The sequence below is a fragment of the Schistocerca americana genome, chromosome 8 (genome assembly GCF_021461395.2).
Source record: "Schistocerca americana isolate TAMUIC-IGC-003095 chromosome 8, iqSchAmer2.1, whole genome shotgun sequence".
In the NCBI taxonomy this organism is placed as follows: domain Eukaryota; kingdom Metazoa; phylum Arthropoda; class Insecta; order Orthoptera; family Acrididae; genus Schistocerca; species Schistocerca americana.
The window spans coordinates 208,260,716-208,276,559 of record NC_060126.1 but is presented as its reverse complement, the minus strand read 5'-3'; the positions used below and the strand labels follow the sequence as shown (position 1 = coordinate 208,276,559).

General features: G+C 43.7%; 1 pseudogene; it reads left to right on the top strand.

The window, feature by feature from the left end:
* The first annotated feature begins 1,348 nt into the window (after positions 1-1,348).
* On the top strand, positions 1,349-1,466 carry LOC124546400 (annotated as a pseudogene).
* The last annotated feature ends 14,378 nt before the right edge of the window (positions 1,467-15,844 follow it).

Sequence of the window (15,844 nt, the reverse complement as noted above, 5' to 3'; positions counted from 1 at the left end):
TTGAAGTCCAGCAAGCTGACATCTTGAACCCAAACATCCTGAATTAAACCAAAAGAATTTTGAGTCAGGAAACGAAATGTTTTATTGTCTACCGAGAAATATTTTACTAAGACGACGAATGTGACTTTTAAGGTCCCCTTAGGTCTCTTACGAGATTTCACATACGACTACTAAACGCAAGAAACCACATGCGGTTGCCAAATGTCCGGTTTTTCCAGCAGCGATAGATATATCATCACCTATGTTTGGTGACTCATTTGCTCACATTAGAAAAGTATATCTATCTCTAATGACACAGAGCTAAGAAGTCTTTTAGACATTTCTGATGACTGACTCGAGCACTTAATCTCTAAAAAATTGTAACAGTTGATTTGCACTTCAAGTGGACGAAGCGACTGATAATCGTAAGTATGCTCATTTGATCGCTTATACGAGGCTTTTAACATTCGAGAGGAATTGCTTTTCTGCGATACTGAAAACAGCTACGCCTCGAAGCCTTTTTGGCGTGATCGGTACTTTTTTAAATCAAAACTGGATGTCATGGAATAGGTGCATTGGAGTAAGCACAAATGGAATTGGCTCAATATCTGGAATTCATGGCGGATTGCAAGCGAAAGTTGAAGCTGTAGTTCCTGATACAGTATGGACTCACTGCATGATGGATCAGCAGGCTCTTGCGCTAAAGAACTTAGCCGACCCTTTCATAAAATGCTGAAAATGGTTGTCGAGACATTCAATATTATTATGGCAGAATCTATAAATTCACGACTCTTTAAAGTGCTTTGTGAGGAGGGGATAATATATTCTTTTTCTTAAAGGAGAAAAGGCACTCTCTGGTAGACTGCGTCAGAAACGCAGATTTCTATTGAAAATGGCTTACCTTACTGATGTTTTTGAGAAACCAACTTACTGGTCTCACTTGTGATACTTTACGGAAGAGCAAATTTGATGAAATGTCTTTGTTGAAGTTTCGGCTACATATTAATAGAGAATTCTCAACGCTGTGCCAAAATGCATTGAAGATACTTTTTCGTTTTGCAACAACATACTTGTGCGAGACCGGCTTTTCAGATTTGGCAGCTATTAAGTCGAACTACCGTTTAAAGATAAATGTAAGCAAAGAAATTCAAGTGGCTGTATCTGCTAGTACATCACGTCTTGAAAAATTATTGTCCAACGCAAGCTCTGGCTCTTGTAATGCTTGTTGTAAATAAAGTTTACTTCATAGATTTTGAATAAATGAAAATGTGGTAAACAATACGTTCCGTATTTTCGTTACAATCATTCACGTAGTTTTGTTTTCAGTTGCGTAAAATCTTTCTAAATTGAATTAGAGAAAATGGACTATGCCAACGGCCTTGCCGCAATGGTAACACCGGTTCCCGTCGGATCACCGAAGTTAAGCGCTGTCGGGCTGGGCTAGGATTTGGATGGGTGACCATTCGGTCTGCCGAGCGCTGTTGGCAGGCAGGGTGCACTCAGGCCTTGTGACGGAAACTGAGGAGCTACTTGATTGAGAAGTAGCGGCTCCGGTCTCGGAAACTGACATACGGCCGGGAGAGCGGTGTGCTGACCACATGACTCTCCATATCCGCATCCTGTGTCGCCAATGATCTGAGGATGACACGGCGGCCGGTCAGTACCGCTGGGCCTTCATGGCCTGTTCGGGAGGAGTTTTAGTTTTTAAAATGGAAAATAAAGGGAAGAAAATATAAGAAATTACTATTTTGTTAAGAAAATAGGCAGGGGGCTAATATAGCTTTTACCTGTGAAAGGGAGCCAAAAAAAGTGACATAAGCGAAGTTGGTAACCGTGTTTCTACATCAGATGATGTTGTTGTTGTTGTGGTCTTCAGTCCTGAGACTGGTTTGATGCAGCTCTCCATGCTACTCTATCCTGTGCAAGCTTTTTCATCTCCCAGTACCTACTGCAACCTACATCCTTCTGAATCTGCTTAGTGTATTCATCTCTTGGTCTCCCTCTACGATTTTTACCCTCCACGCTCCCCTCCAATACTAAATTGGTGATCCCTTGATGCCTCAGAACATGTCCTACCAACCGATCCCTTCTTCTGGTCAAGTTGTGCCACAAACTTCTCTTCTCCCCAATCCTATTCAATACTTCCTCATTAGTTATGTGATCTACCCATCTAATCTTCAGCATTCTTCTGTAGCACCACATTTCGAAAGCTTCTATTCTCTTCTTGTCCAAACTATTTATCGTCCATGTTTCACTTCCATACATGGCTACACTCCATACAAATACTTTCAGAAATGACTTCCTGACACTTAAATCAATACTGGATGTTAACAAATTTCTCTTCTTCAGAAACGCTTTCCTTGCCATTGCCAGCCTACATTTTATATCCTCTCTACTTCGACCATCATCAGTTATTTTGCTCCCCAAATAGCAAAACTCCTTTACTACTTTAAGTGCCTCATTTCCTAATCTAATTCCCTCAGCATCACCCGACTTAATTAGACTACATTCCATTATCCTTGTTTTGCTTTTGTTGATGTTCATCTTATATCCTCCTTTCAAGACACTGTCCATTCCATTCAACTGCTCTTCCAAGTCCTTTGCTGTCTCTGACAGAATTACAATGTCATCGGCGAACCTCAAAGTTTTTATTTCTACTCCATGAATTTTAATACCTAATCCGAATTTTTCTTTTGTTTCCTTTACTGCTTGCTCAATATACAGATTGAACAACATCGGGGAGAGGCTACAACCCTGTCTTACTCCCTTCCCAACCACTGCTTCCCATTCATGTCCCTCGACTATTATGACTGCCATCTGGTTTCTGTACAAATTGTAAATAGCCTTTCGCTCCCTGTATTTTACCCCTGCCACCTTTAGAATTTGAAAGAGAGTATTCCAGTCAACATTGTCAAAAGCTTTCTCTAAGTCTACAAATGCTAGAAACGTACGTTTGCCTTTCCTTAATCTTTCTTCTAAGATAAGTCGTAAGGTCAGTATTGCCTCACGTGTTCCAGTGTTTCTACGGAATCCAAACTGATCTTCCCCGAGGTTGGCTTCTACTAGTTTTTCCATTCGTCTGTAAAGAATTCGTGTTAGTATTTTGCAGCTGTGACTTATTAAACTGATAGTTCGGTAATTTTCACATCTGTCAACACCTGCTTTCTTTGGAATTGGAATTATTATATTCTTCTTGAAGTCTGTGGGTATTTCGCCTGTTTCATACATCTTGCTCACCAGATGGTAGAGTTTTGTCAGGACTGGCTCTCCCACGGCCGTCAGTAGTTCCAATGGAATATTGTCTACTCCGGGGGCCTTGTTTCGACTCAGGTCTTTCAGTGCTCTGTCAAACTCTTCACGCAGTATCATATCTCCCATTTCATCTTCATCTACATCCTCTTCCATTTCCATAATATTGTCCTCAAGTACATCGCCCTTGTATAGACTCTCTATATACTCCTTCCACCTTTCTGCTTTCCCTTTTTTGCTTAGAACTGGATTTCCATCTGAGCTCTCGATATTCATACAAGTCGTTCTCTTATCTCCAAAGGTCTCTTTAATTTTCCTGTAGGCGGTATCTATCTTACCCCTAGTGAGATAGGCCTCTACATCCTTACATTTGTCCTCTAGCCATCCCTGCTTAGCCATTTTGCACTTCCTGTCGATCTCATTTTTGAGACGTTTGTATTCCTTTTTGCCTGTTTCACTTACTGCATTTTTATATTTCCTCCTTTCATCAATTAAATTCAATATTTCTTCTGTTACCCAAGGATTTCTACTAGCCCTCGTCTTTTTACCTACTTGATCCACTGCTGCCTTCACTACTTCATCCCTCAAAGCTACCCATTCTTCTTCTACTGTATTTATTTCCCCCATTCCTGTCAATTGCTCCCTTATGCTCTCCCTGAATCTCTGTACAACCTCTGGTTCTTTTAGTTTATCCAGGTCCCATCTCCTTAAATTCCCACCTTTTTGCAGTTTCTTCAGTTTTAATCGACAGGTCATAACCAATAGATTGTGGTCAGAGTCCACATCTGCCCCTGGAAATGTCTTACAATTTAAAACCTGGTTCCTAAATCTCTGTCTTACCATTATATAATCTATCTGATACCTTTTAATATCTCCAGGGTTCTTCCATGTATACAACCTTCTTTCATGATTCTTAAACCAAGTGTTAGTTATGATTATGTTGTGCTCTGTGCAAAATTCTACCAGGCGGCTTCCTCTTATCCATTCAAATTTCGCACCAGTCGCGTAAGAGTGGCGTTAGTAGAGCCACAAAGAGGATGGAAATCTCGTTTGCTATAAATACAACGGTCGTGAGCGTTAGATAACTTCGAGACTAGACGTGGTGCTGTTAGTCAAGAGAGCCTTTAAGGCAAAAAAGACGGTATTATCAGCACCTTACTGTGTTTGAACGAGGTCATGTACAGGGCTACAAGACGTTAGCTTTTGCATTCTGCGATATTGCAGAAAGGATTGGCTGTAATGTAGCTGCTGTACATGACTGCTGGCAGTGGTGTTCACGAGAACGTACGGTCGCAAGAACAAAGGGATCAGGAAGACCAGGTGAACTTCCGAGAAGGAAAACCATCGCATTCGGTGTATGATGGCTTTGTCGCATCGTACTGCTTCCGCAGCAGCAATCTGAGCAACAGTTGGCAGCACACTGACTCAACGAACAGTTACATTTCTAACAGTTACTTCAAGGACAGCTCAAGAGCCAGACGCCCAGTGGCGTGCATTGCACAGACACCAAACCACTACTGTTTGTGACTTCATTGGTGACAAGCGAGAGCTCATTGAAGGGCAGAGTGGAGTTCTGTTATGTTTTCTGATGAAAGCTGGTTCTACCTCGATGCCAGTGACGGCCGTCTCTTGGTTACGAGGCCAGTTGAGGGCATGTAATTAACATGTCTGCGTGCTAGACATACTCGACTAACACCTGGAATTATCGTCTGCGGTGCTTGGTAATGCCGTGCACCCTGCCTGCAAATTTGTACGTCAGTATGGTGATTCAACCTGTTGTGCTGCCATTCCAGGGGATGTTTTGCAACAGGATAACGCTCACCCAGATACCATTTTTGTAATCCAACGTGTTATAAAGAGTGTCGACATGTCTCCTTGGTCTGCTCAATTGCACATCTGCCTCCAGTCGAGAACATATGGGGCATCGTCGAGTAACAACTCCAACGTCATCCACAACCAGAATTAACCGTCCCTGTGTCGTCCGACCAAGTCAACAGGCATGGAACTCCATTCCTTAACTGACAACCGGCACCTGTGCAACATAATGGATGCACGTTTGCACGCTAGTATTCAACATTCTGGCGGTTACACCCGTTATGCGACAGTCGAAATACCCTCAGACTTCAAGAATAATATAATAATTCCAATCCCAAAGAAAGCAGGTGTCGACAGATGTGAAAATTACCGGACTATCAATTTAATAAGCCACGGCTGCAAAATACAAACACGAATTCTTTACAGGCGAATGGAAAACTGGTAGAAGCCGACCTCGGGGAAAATCAGTTTGGATTCCGTAGAAATGTTGAAACATGTGAGGGAATAATGACCCTACGACTTATCTTAGAAAATAAATTAAGGAAAGGCAAACCTACGTTTCTAGCATTTGTAGACTTAGAGAAAGTTTTTGACAATGTTGAGTGAAATACTCTATTTCAAATTATGAAGTTGGCAGGGGTAAAATACGGGGAGCGAAAGGCTATTTACAATTTGTGCAGAAACCAGATGGTAATTATAAGAGTCGAGGGGAATGAAAGGGAAGCAGTGGTCGGGAATGGAGTGAGACAGGGTTGTAGCCTATCCCCGATGTAATTCAATCTGTATATTGAACGAGCAGTAAAGGAAACAAAAGAAACATTCGGAGTAGGAATTAAAATCCATGGAGAAGAAAAAAAAAAACTTTGAGGTTTGCTGTCAGAGACAGCAAAGGATTTGGAAAAGCAGTTGAACGGAATGGACAGTGTCTTGAAAGAAGGATATAAGATGCACATCAACAAAAGCCAAATGATATGGAATGTAGTCGAATTAAGTCGGGTGATGCTGAGGGAATTAGATTAGGAAATGAGACACTTAAAGTAGTAAAGGAGTTTTGCTATTTGGGGAGCAAAATAACTCATGATGGTCGAAGCAGAGAGGATATTTTAGACTGGCAATGGCAAGGAAAGCGTTTCTGAAGAAGAGAAATTTGTTAACATCGAGTATAGATTTAAGTGTCAGGAAGTCGCTTCTGAAAGTATTTGTATGGAGTGTAGCCATGTATGGAAGTGAAACATGGGCGATAAACAGTTTGGACAAGAAGAGAATAGAAGCTTTCGAAATGTGGTGCTACAGAAGAATGCTGAAAATTAGATGGGTAGATCACATAAGTAATGAGGAGGTGTTGAATAGAATTGGGGAGAAGAGAAATTTGTTGCACCACTTGAGTAGAAGAAGGGATCGCTTGGTAGGATATATTCTGAGGCATCAAGGGATCACCAATTTAGTACTGGAGGGCAGCGTGGAGGGTAAAAATCGTAGAGGGAGACCAAGAGATGAATACACTAAACGGATTGAGAAGGATGTAGGTTGCAGTAGGTACTGGGAGATGAAGAAGCTTGCACAGGATAGAGTAGCATGGAGAGCTGCATCAAACCAGTCTTCGGACTGAAGACCTCAACAACAACAACATCCGTTATGAATGTAACAGCATTTCACACTTGCAATGGCTTATCTCGCGCTTACATTAATCTATGACCTTGCAATGCTAATCATTTACATTTGTTACCAATGCAAATGTATTCTCATAGTTCCATTACTTTAATTATTTTTTAAGTGTTGAGCTTTTTTCCGTCGTTGCGTAATATGTACAAATTAAAAGGGTTTACGTAATACAGTCACTTGAACTGTTAACAGTGTAAAACCGCAATTTTCCTGCACACTTCTCGATTTCCACAGCTAAATCTCTTACACAGATGACAAAAAGTACCGCAGGCAACTGTTCCCCGCGCAGTACGCTAAAACTCGACTGTCGGACAGGGGGGCTTTGGCTTTGGAGGTGTGGCGACGCGGCCGAGTGGAAACGCCGTTTGTGAAGCTAGCGATTGATCGTGCGGCGAGACGGGTGCGCGCGGGATTGCGCGTGGACAGCGGGCCCGCCCTGACCTAGGACACGCCGGGGCTGCCGCAGGGGAGGAAACCGAGACAGAGTGAAATTAATTTGGCCGCTCATCGCGGCGGCTTTTAATAATTTAACTGAGACGACCTTAACCTGAATGCGCCAACGACACAGCTGCTGGCGGCGCAATGCGCTCCGCCTCCTCCCCGTGCTACTTCTGCATCGAAGATGCTACTGCACATTATAGCCACACCTACATGTGTGACGACCACTGACAGCACGTAACAGAGGGTACTTAGTACTAGCGAGTTTCTATTAGTTTCGTTAGCGAGTTGACCGAGGGTAAAACGGCTGCTATATGCCTCGGTACGCGCCATAATCTCTATTATCTCATTTTCATGATATCGACATCTCCATCTATATACCACAAGTCACCTTACGATGTGTGACGGAGGATATCTCTGGCGCCACTGCAGTGGGTGACCGTAAATATGAGAACACCCCAAAAACATAACACATTACCATGTCTTATACGGTGTAAGAAACCCGTTACCATTCCAAACGATTTCCAATCCTCTCGGAATGTATAAATAAAGGTCTTGTGTGGTCTTCCAGGGCGTCTCATAACATTCTTTCTGTAAAATAGAGCGTTCAAGTACCGATGATACAGTTGGATAATGATCAAGCAACCTTCTCTCGAAAGTAGACCGCAAACACTCAGTAAATATTGCAGTCTGGCGAATAGTGAATGAATGAACGATCGTATGGCATTTGTTGGCCGGGATACCTCATTCGGGGTTCGGCCGCCGTATTGCAAGTCTTTTTCGTTGACGCCACTTCGGCGACTTGCGTGTCAGTGATGATGAAAATGATAATGAAGGACACACAACACTCTGTCCCCTGTCGGAAATCGAACCCGGGTAGCCAAGGGAGATGTGACAGTTCATTCTCGAGTTCACAAAACCAGTCCTGGACTATGCGAGCAGTGTGAATAGTAACCTTGTCGTCTTGGAACATAACATCATCATTAGGGAACAAACACTCTACCACGGAATGGACCTGATCAGCCGGCCGCTGTGACCGAGCGGTTCTAGGCGCTTCAGTCCGGAACCGCGCTGCTGCTACGGTCGCAGGTTCGAATCCTAAGTAGTTCTAAGTCTAGGGGACTTACGACCTCAGATGTTGATTCCCATAGTGCTTGAGCAATTTGAACCATATTTGGACCTGATCAACCAAAATGGTGCAATAATTCTTGGCAAAAATGGGACCTTGAGGAGTAACTGTGGAGCCCATGGAATATCACGATATGACTGCCCAAATCAGCACCGAATCACCGCCGTTCCAGGGACGTAAACTCGGCCAAAAGTCAGAAACAGTGTGAAACAAGACTCATGCGATCAAACGAGTTTCTTCCATTGTTCCATAGTCCAGGTATTACGGCTTCGGCACCACGTCTTCTCGTTACAGTCATTTGTGTTCTCATTAGTGGTTTTTGGAATACCAGCTCACCCTACGATCCTTGCTTACGGAGCTCCCATCGTGTTGATATGGTGCTGACAGGGTTCGATCTGCAATGACTTTTGCACTTGTAGTTCTTATTTATCGTCACGATTCTCTTCAATGATCGTCCTTCAGGATCATTCAACACCCACTTTTGTCGGCGTCGTGACTTAGTGGATAATGTGTTTACACTTTCCCTGTGTGCAGTGTAAAGGTTCGATGCGGCGCCTCCTGAAACACCAAACACTTCTGCATCTTACAGGAGCACCCACCATGCGAAAACCAACAAAAAATGGCTCTAAGCACTATGGGACTTAACATCTGAGGTCATCAGTCCCCTAGACTTAGAACTACTAAACCCTAATTAATCTAAGAACATCACACACATCCATGCCCGAGGCAGGATTCGAACCTGCGACCGGAGCAGCAGCGCGGTTCCGGATTGAAGCGTCTAGAACCGTTCGACCACAGCGGCCGGCTGAAAATCAAAACTTAGCTCCGACACAACGCGCTCTCAGCTACACAGAACACTGTTCTGGCAACGAATGACACCTGTAACGTGTTGACGAAATTGCAAAGGTGCCATACGCGGTCAGATACAACAGCGCTTACTGCAGGCTTGGTTAGCATCTGCCTGTAAGTTCAAACACTTCTCGCAGTGTTTCCATGTTGTTGTTGTTGTTGTTGTGGTCTTCAGTCCTGAGACTGGTTTGATGCAGCTCTCCATGCTACTCTATCCTGTGCAAGCTTCTTCATCTCCCAGTACTTACTGCAACCTACATCCTTCTGAATCTGCTTAGTGTACTCATCTCTTGGTCTCCCTCTACGATTTTTACCCTCCACGCTGCCCTTCAATGCTAAATTTGTGATCCCTTGATGCCTCAGAACATGTCCTACCAACCGGTCCCTTCTTCTTGTCAAGTTGTGCCACAAACTCCTCTTCTCCCCAATTCTATTCAATACCTCCTCATTAGTTATGTGATCTACCCATCTAATCTTTAGTGTTTCCGTATTTCTGTCCAATCCCTTTATCTCATTATCATCATATCGACATCTACATCTATACTCCACGACCCATCTTATGTTTTGGGGCTGAGACTATCTCTGGGTGAGTCAAATGAAAACATTAAATTTGTAATAACAAATCGAAATTTCCCTCCGTTATCCTGTAAGTTTATAAGCGTGTTACAAACAGCGTGCAGAATGGCCTGTAGGTGGCAGCATAGTGCAGATGCACATATACCGTCGCAATATCAGTATAAAGATGGCGGCCCCTCTTGCGACTTGCACCAGGGAAGAACAGCGTTTTGTTGTTCGGTTTTTGCGTAGTGAAGGTGCGAAACCTACTGAAATTCATCGACGAATGAAGGTTCAGTACGGTGATGCATGTTTGTCACAGCAGGTTCTACGAATGGAGTAAGGAATTCACAAATGGTGTGACTTCAGTGGAAGATGCTACTCGTCCAGGTCAGGCACAACGAGTTGTGACTCCACAAAACACTGCAGCAATTGAAGCCATAGTGAAGTAAAACCGCCGAGTGACACTGAATGACATTGCAGCATGTTTACAGTTTAGTCATGGGTCAGCACACCACACTGTGCATGATGTGCTCCAGTTTCACAAAGTGTCTGCAAGATGGGTGCCGGTTCCTGAAATGAGAGAACGACGTGTTGATGCTTGTGAAGAACTTCTTCGGCGCTTTGAACGAGAAGGTGATGGCTTCCTTGCAAGAATCGTTACTGGGGACGAAACCTGGGTTCACTTCCACCAACCGGAAACGAAGAGAGCGGGCAAGGAATGGCGCCATTCCTCATCACCAAAACCAAAGAAGTTACTAACAGAACCATCAGCAGGGAAGGTCATGCTGACTCTCTTTTGGAAAAAAAGGCATTTTGGAGCATTACATGCCTAGAGGGACCACTGTCACCAGTGCATCATACACAGATCTCCTAAAAATCATCTATGGCCTGCAATCAAATCAAAGCGACGTGGATTGCTGTCAGCAGGTGTTCTTTTGCAATATGACAATGCAAGGCCCTACACTGCCCGTACAACAGTTGAAACAATCATAGACCTGCATTTTGAGTGTCTTCCTCATCCACCAGACCTTGCCCCAAGTGATTTCCATAAGTTTGGACCACTCAAAGACGCAATGGGAGATAAGAAGTTCCGTTCTGATGAAGAGGTACGCCACGCAGTGCATGAGTAGTTGCGCGAACTACCAAAAGAATTTTTTTCTAAAGGAATTTATGCACTTTGTAAGCGCTGGAGGACTTGCATTGAGCATGGGGGAGATTATGTTGAAAAGTGACACAGCTTTGTACCACTTCTGCACAATAAATAATATTTTAAAAAAATATTTAAGGTTTTCATTTGACTCACCCTCGTGTGTCTCCCTCTGGTAATACTATCATTCACCCTCTTCCATTCGCAAATGGTGCTTGGAAAGAACGATTGTCGGTTTATCTCCGTATTAAGTCTAACCTCCCTGATTTTGTCATAATGGTCATTTCGCCAGTAGTGTGCGGGAGAGAATAATACGTTGGCCGACTCCTTTTGGAACGTATTCTCTTGGAATTACCATAGTAAACTTCTCCGTTACGTATTGTCAGATGAAAACACATGTTCTCGATTTCCTGTAGACACATATTTCCTGCGGTACAGATAACAGGTGCGTCACAGTGTGCGAGTGAAATAGTGTGGCAACTGGAAACGTACTCCCAAGCTTAAATATGTGGGCCAGTGCGATTCTTGTCGGCAAGATGTCTAACTTGCACACAGTTTCACCGTGAAATTCTGGTGGTGTGTGGGCCAAATGCAGGCTTGGGTCCAGCCGTAATGAAATGGTGTCAACAATTTGACCAAAGCCACACAGACGTGGGCGATGTTGATCGGGAAGCCCAGATCTTGCAACATGCGATTTCCAACTTTCGGTGAGCAGGACCAACATTTACATTTACATTTACATTTATACTCCGCAAGCCATCCAACGGTGTGTGGCGGAGGGCACTTTACGTGCCACTGTCATTACCTCCCTTTCCTGTTCCAGTCGCGTGTGGTTCGCGGGAAGAACGACTGTCTGAAAGCCTCCGTGCGCTCTCTAATCTCTCTAATGTTACATTCGTGATCTCCTCGGGAGGTATAAGTAGGGGGAAGCAATATATTCGATACCTCATCCAGAAACGCACCCTCTCGAAACATGGCGAGCAATCTACACCGCGATACAGAGCGCCTCTCTTGCAGAGTCTCCCACTTGAGTTTATTAAACATCTCCGTAACGAATAACCCTGTGACGAAACGCGCCGCTCTTCTTTGGATCTTCTCTATCTCCTCCGTCAAACCGATCTGGTACGGATCCCACACTGATGAGCAATACTCAAGTATAGGTCGAACGAGTGTTTTGTAAGCCACCTCCTTTGTTGATGGACTACATTTTCTAAGGACTCTCCCAATGAATCTCAACCTGGTACCCGCCTTACCAACAATTAATTTTATATGATCATTCCACTTCAAATCGTTCCGCACGCATACTCCCAGATATTTTACAGAAGTAACTGCTACCAGTGTTTGTTCCGCTACCATATAATCATACAATAAAGGATCCTTCGTTCTATGTATTGCCGGCCGTGGTGGCCAAGCGGTTAAAGGCGCTACAGTCTGGAACCGCGTGGCCGCTACGGTCGCAGGTTCGAATCCTGCCTCGGGCATGGATGTGTGTGATGTCCTTAGGTTAGTTAGGTTTAAGTATTTCTAAGTTCTAGGGGACTGATGACCTTAGAAGTTAAGTCCCATAGTGCTCAGAGCCATTTTTTTTCTATGTATTCGCAATACATTACATTTGTCTATGTTAAGGGACAGTTGCGACTCCCTGCACCAAGTGCCTATCCGCTGCAGATCTTCCTGCATTTCGCTACAATTTTCTAATGCTGCAACTTCTCTGTATACTACAGCATCATCCGCGAAAAGCCGCACGGAACTTCCGACACTATCTGGAGGGAAAGCGATTTTACAACGATGATGACGTTCACACAGCGGTTCTCGAATGAATAAGTGACCAGGGAGCGGATTTCTATAGTCGAGGAACTGGAACGCTCCAGCTTTTGTTAACAGAGACTTGGTGGCCATGTTGAAAAATAGTGTCCTGTATTTGTATGCCTGATAGGTAAGGCAAAATTCAATAGAAGTTACTACGTCTGCCATAATAATGTGTAACATACTCTTTAAGTTCCCCAATGGTAATTAAATTGTGATTCTTCAGTTTCTCCCGGCGTATTTCCTGCTAGAACAATCCACGGGTGTACTGCCGGTCCATAGTGTCCGACGGGCACAATATTTCGGCGATCAGACATGTCACCATCGTCAGGTGCGCTGACGAACTGAGCTCGTAAGGGTGAGCGGCCGTCTCAAATCCCATCCCCTCGCGAGGCGTTCTCCCTGCGGTCCGCGGCCGCGCGTCAGCGGTCGCTGAGACGCTGGCGTCGCCGCCTGTGGTGGCGTCGATGTAATTGCCTCGACCGCCCTAGTCGCCCATTCGAATATCGAATATTGAGGAACACCGAGTAGGAACTGTCTTTTGCCCACCAAATAAAGCACGAGCATTATTTGGAAGTGTCAAGGACGATCTCGGTTTGCGGAAGGCCGGCATACACCAGATTCCGTGTCAATGTGGGAAGACTTCTATTGGACAGATATAACGGTATTTCGCGGGCAGGTGTGTCAATTAGCATCATATTAATTATAATCGGGAATAAATAGACTTTATTTTGGAAGAATTAAAAAGGGGAAAGTAATACGAAACTTTAATAACTGTACAGTATTACTAAGAAGCAAGATAATGAAAAGTAATAAAAAGCAAAGTAGCAAAGACCAAGCGGGACAGAAAGATATATGGGCGCGTTTGTTTTTTAATATGCAGGGTGTTACAAAAAGGTACGGCCAAACTTTCAGGAAACATTCCTCACACACTAATAAAGAAAAGATGTTATGTGGACATGGTTCCGGAAACGCTTAATTTCCATGTTAGAGCTCATTTTATTTTCGTTCTTCCACCTACGCTCAATGGAGCGCGTTATCATGATTTCATACGGGATACTCTACCTGTGCTGCTAGAACATGTGCCTTTACAAGTACGACACAACATATGGTTCATGCATGATGGAGCTCCTGCACATTTCAGTCGAAGTGTTCGTACGCTTCTCAACAACAGATTCGGTGACCGATGGATTGGTAGAGGCGGACCAATTCCATGGCCTCCACGCTCTCCTGACCTCAATCCTCTTGACTTTTATTTATGGGGGCATTTGAAAGCTCATGTCTACGCAACCCCGATACCAAATGTAGAGACTCTTCGTGCTCGTATTGTGGACGACTGTGATACAATACGCCATTCTCCAGGGCTGCATCAGCGCATCAGGGATTCCATGCGACGGAGGGTGGATGCATGTATCCTCGCTAACGGAGGACATTTTGAACATTTCCTGTAACAAAGTGTTTCAAGTCACGCTGGTACTTTCTGTTGCTGTGTGTTTCCATTCCATGATTAATGTGATTTGAAGAGAAGTAATAAAATGAGCTCTAACATGGAAAGTAAGCGTTTCCGGACACTTGTCCACATAACATATTTTCTTTCTTTGTGTGTGAGGAATGTTTCCTGAAAGTTTGGCCGTACCTTTTTGTAACACCCTGTATATAAAAGAACATGTAACACATTATTGAGCTCTCTACCTTCAGTTATCGCGATAGGGCTAGTCGATGAAAAAGTGGTACGCGATTGCGAAATTCGTTAAGGAGATTATTTAAAGACTCTTCAAGCACGTTTAAAATACATTACGTGTGACGGAAGTGATCAGAGACGTTTATTGTCGGGTGCAGTGAAAATGATTCCGATAACATAATTCGAACTTTGTGTTAGCTGGGAAAAATACTCTTGGGAAACTATTATGGTTGTGGAACCCACAAAAGTTGCACGTAACGGAAACCTATAGTTTACGTAATTCTGCATTTTACTAAATTGTGAAACGCGTGTGCGCGGAACATTAAGAGAATCTTATCCTTGGACGGTTGCGGGGGTAACTGATACAAACAACGCGCCAGCATAAAAATAGTTCGCTTATTAACTACCAGATATTAATTAACGGGGACCTAAAACACTAAAAACAGTGCATACACTGTTAAATTGAACCCTGCGTGTGAAAGACAATCACATCGAACATTTCGACAGCGAATAATAGACATTTAAGTGCCGAATTGAGAGTCTGGGTCGTGCAGATATTTGGACATTATATGACACGCTTTTATTCACTACACGATATCGACCATTATAATACTGAAAAGAAGGATAAGATCATCACCTCCTATCCCGATTAATATTTCATATTTAGTTAGTGAAAAGAAAAGTGTTAATAAACAAACTACATTTCAATTTTATCCACGATTTTAGCTTCATTGCATAGTCTTGACTACATGATAAACAATATCTGTGGAAGTTGGATAGAACGTATCGTCGTCATATTTAGCCAACCAATATTGTGTGACACCAAAAATGTAAATGTTGTGGACTGGCAAGACAGCCAATCCACAGTGACGGGTAGCCGAAAGGCACGCGTTTAAGCTCACGCAGGCTGGCGTGAGGTCTGGAACAGGTAAAGGAAGTTATAGTAGCAAAGAACGTACGTAGCTGCGGGAATACTTAACTTTAATCCATAATTGGTGAACATCTGTCTGACGGTGCATACTTTACAAGATAAATAGCAAATGATAATGGCGCCTTGCTAGGTCGTAGCAAATGACGTAGCTGAAGGCTATGCTAACTATCGTCTCGGCAAATGAGAGCGTAATTTGTCAGTGAACCATCGCTAGCAAAGTCGGCTGTACAACTGGGGCGAGTGCTAGGAAGTCTCTCTAGACCTGCCGTGTGGTGGCGCTCGGTCTGCAATCACTGACAGTGGCGACACGCGGGTCCGACGTATACTAACGGACCGCGGCCGATTTAAAGGCTACCACCTAGCAAGTGTGGTGTCCGGCGGTGACACCACAGTAAATGCATGAAATTGTTCTTACAGCGGACGTATAATGTGTGAGTGCGACCAACTATATTGAGAAACTGAACATCCATTACGTACTTGCATGTTTGTCTGCGAATGTGGTCCTTGTCGGTGCATCAGCATAGAGTTCGAATAGAATTGCTGGAACATTGCAAACCATTCAGATTAATCAAACATCTAAATACACATAATGCATCACCA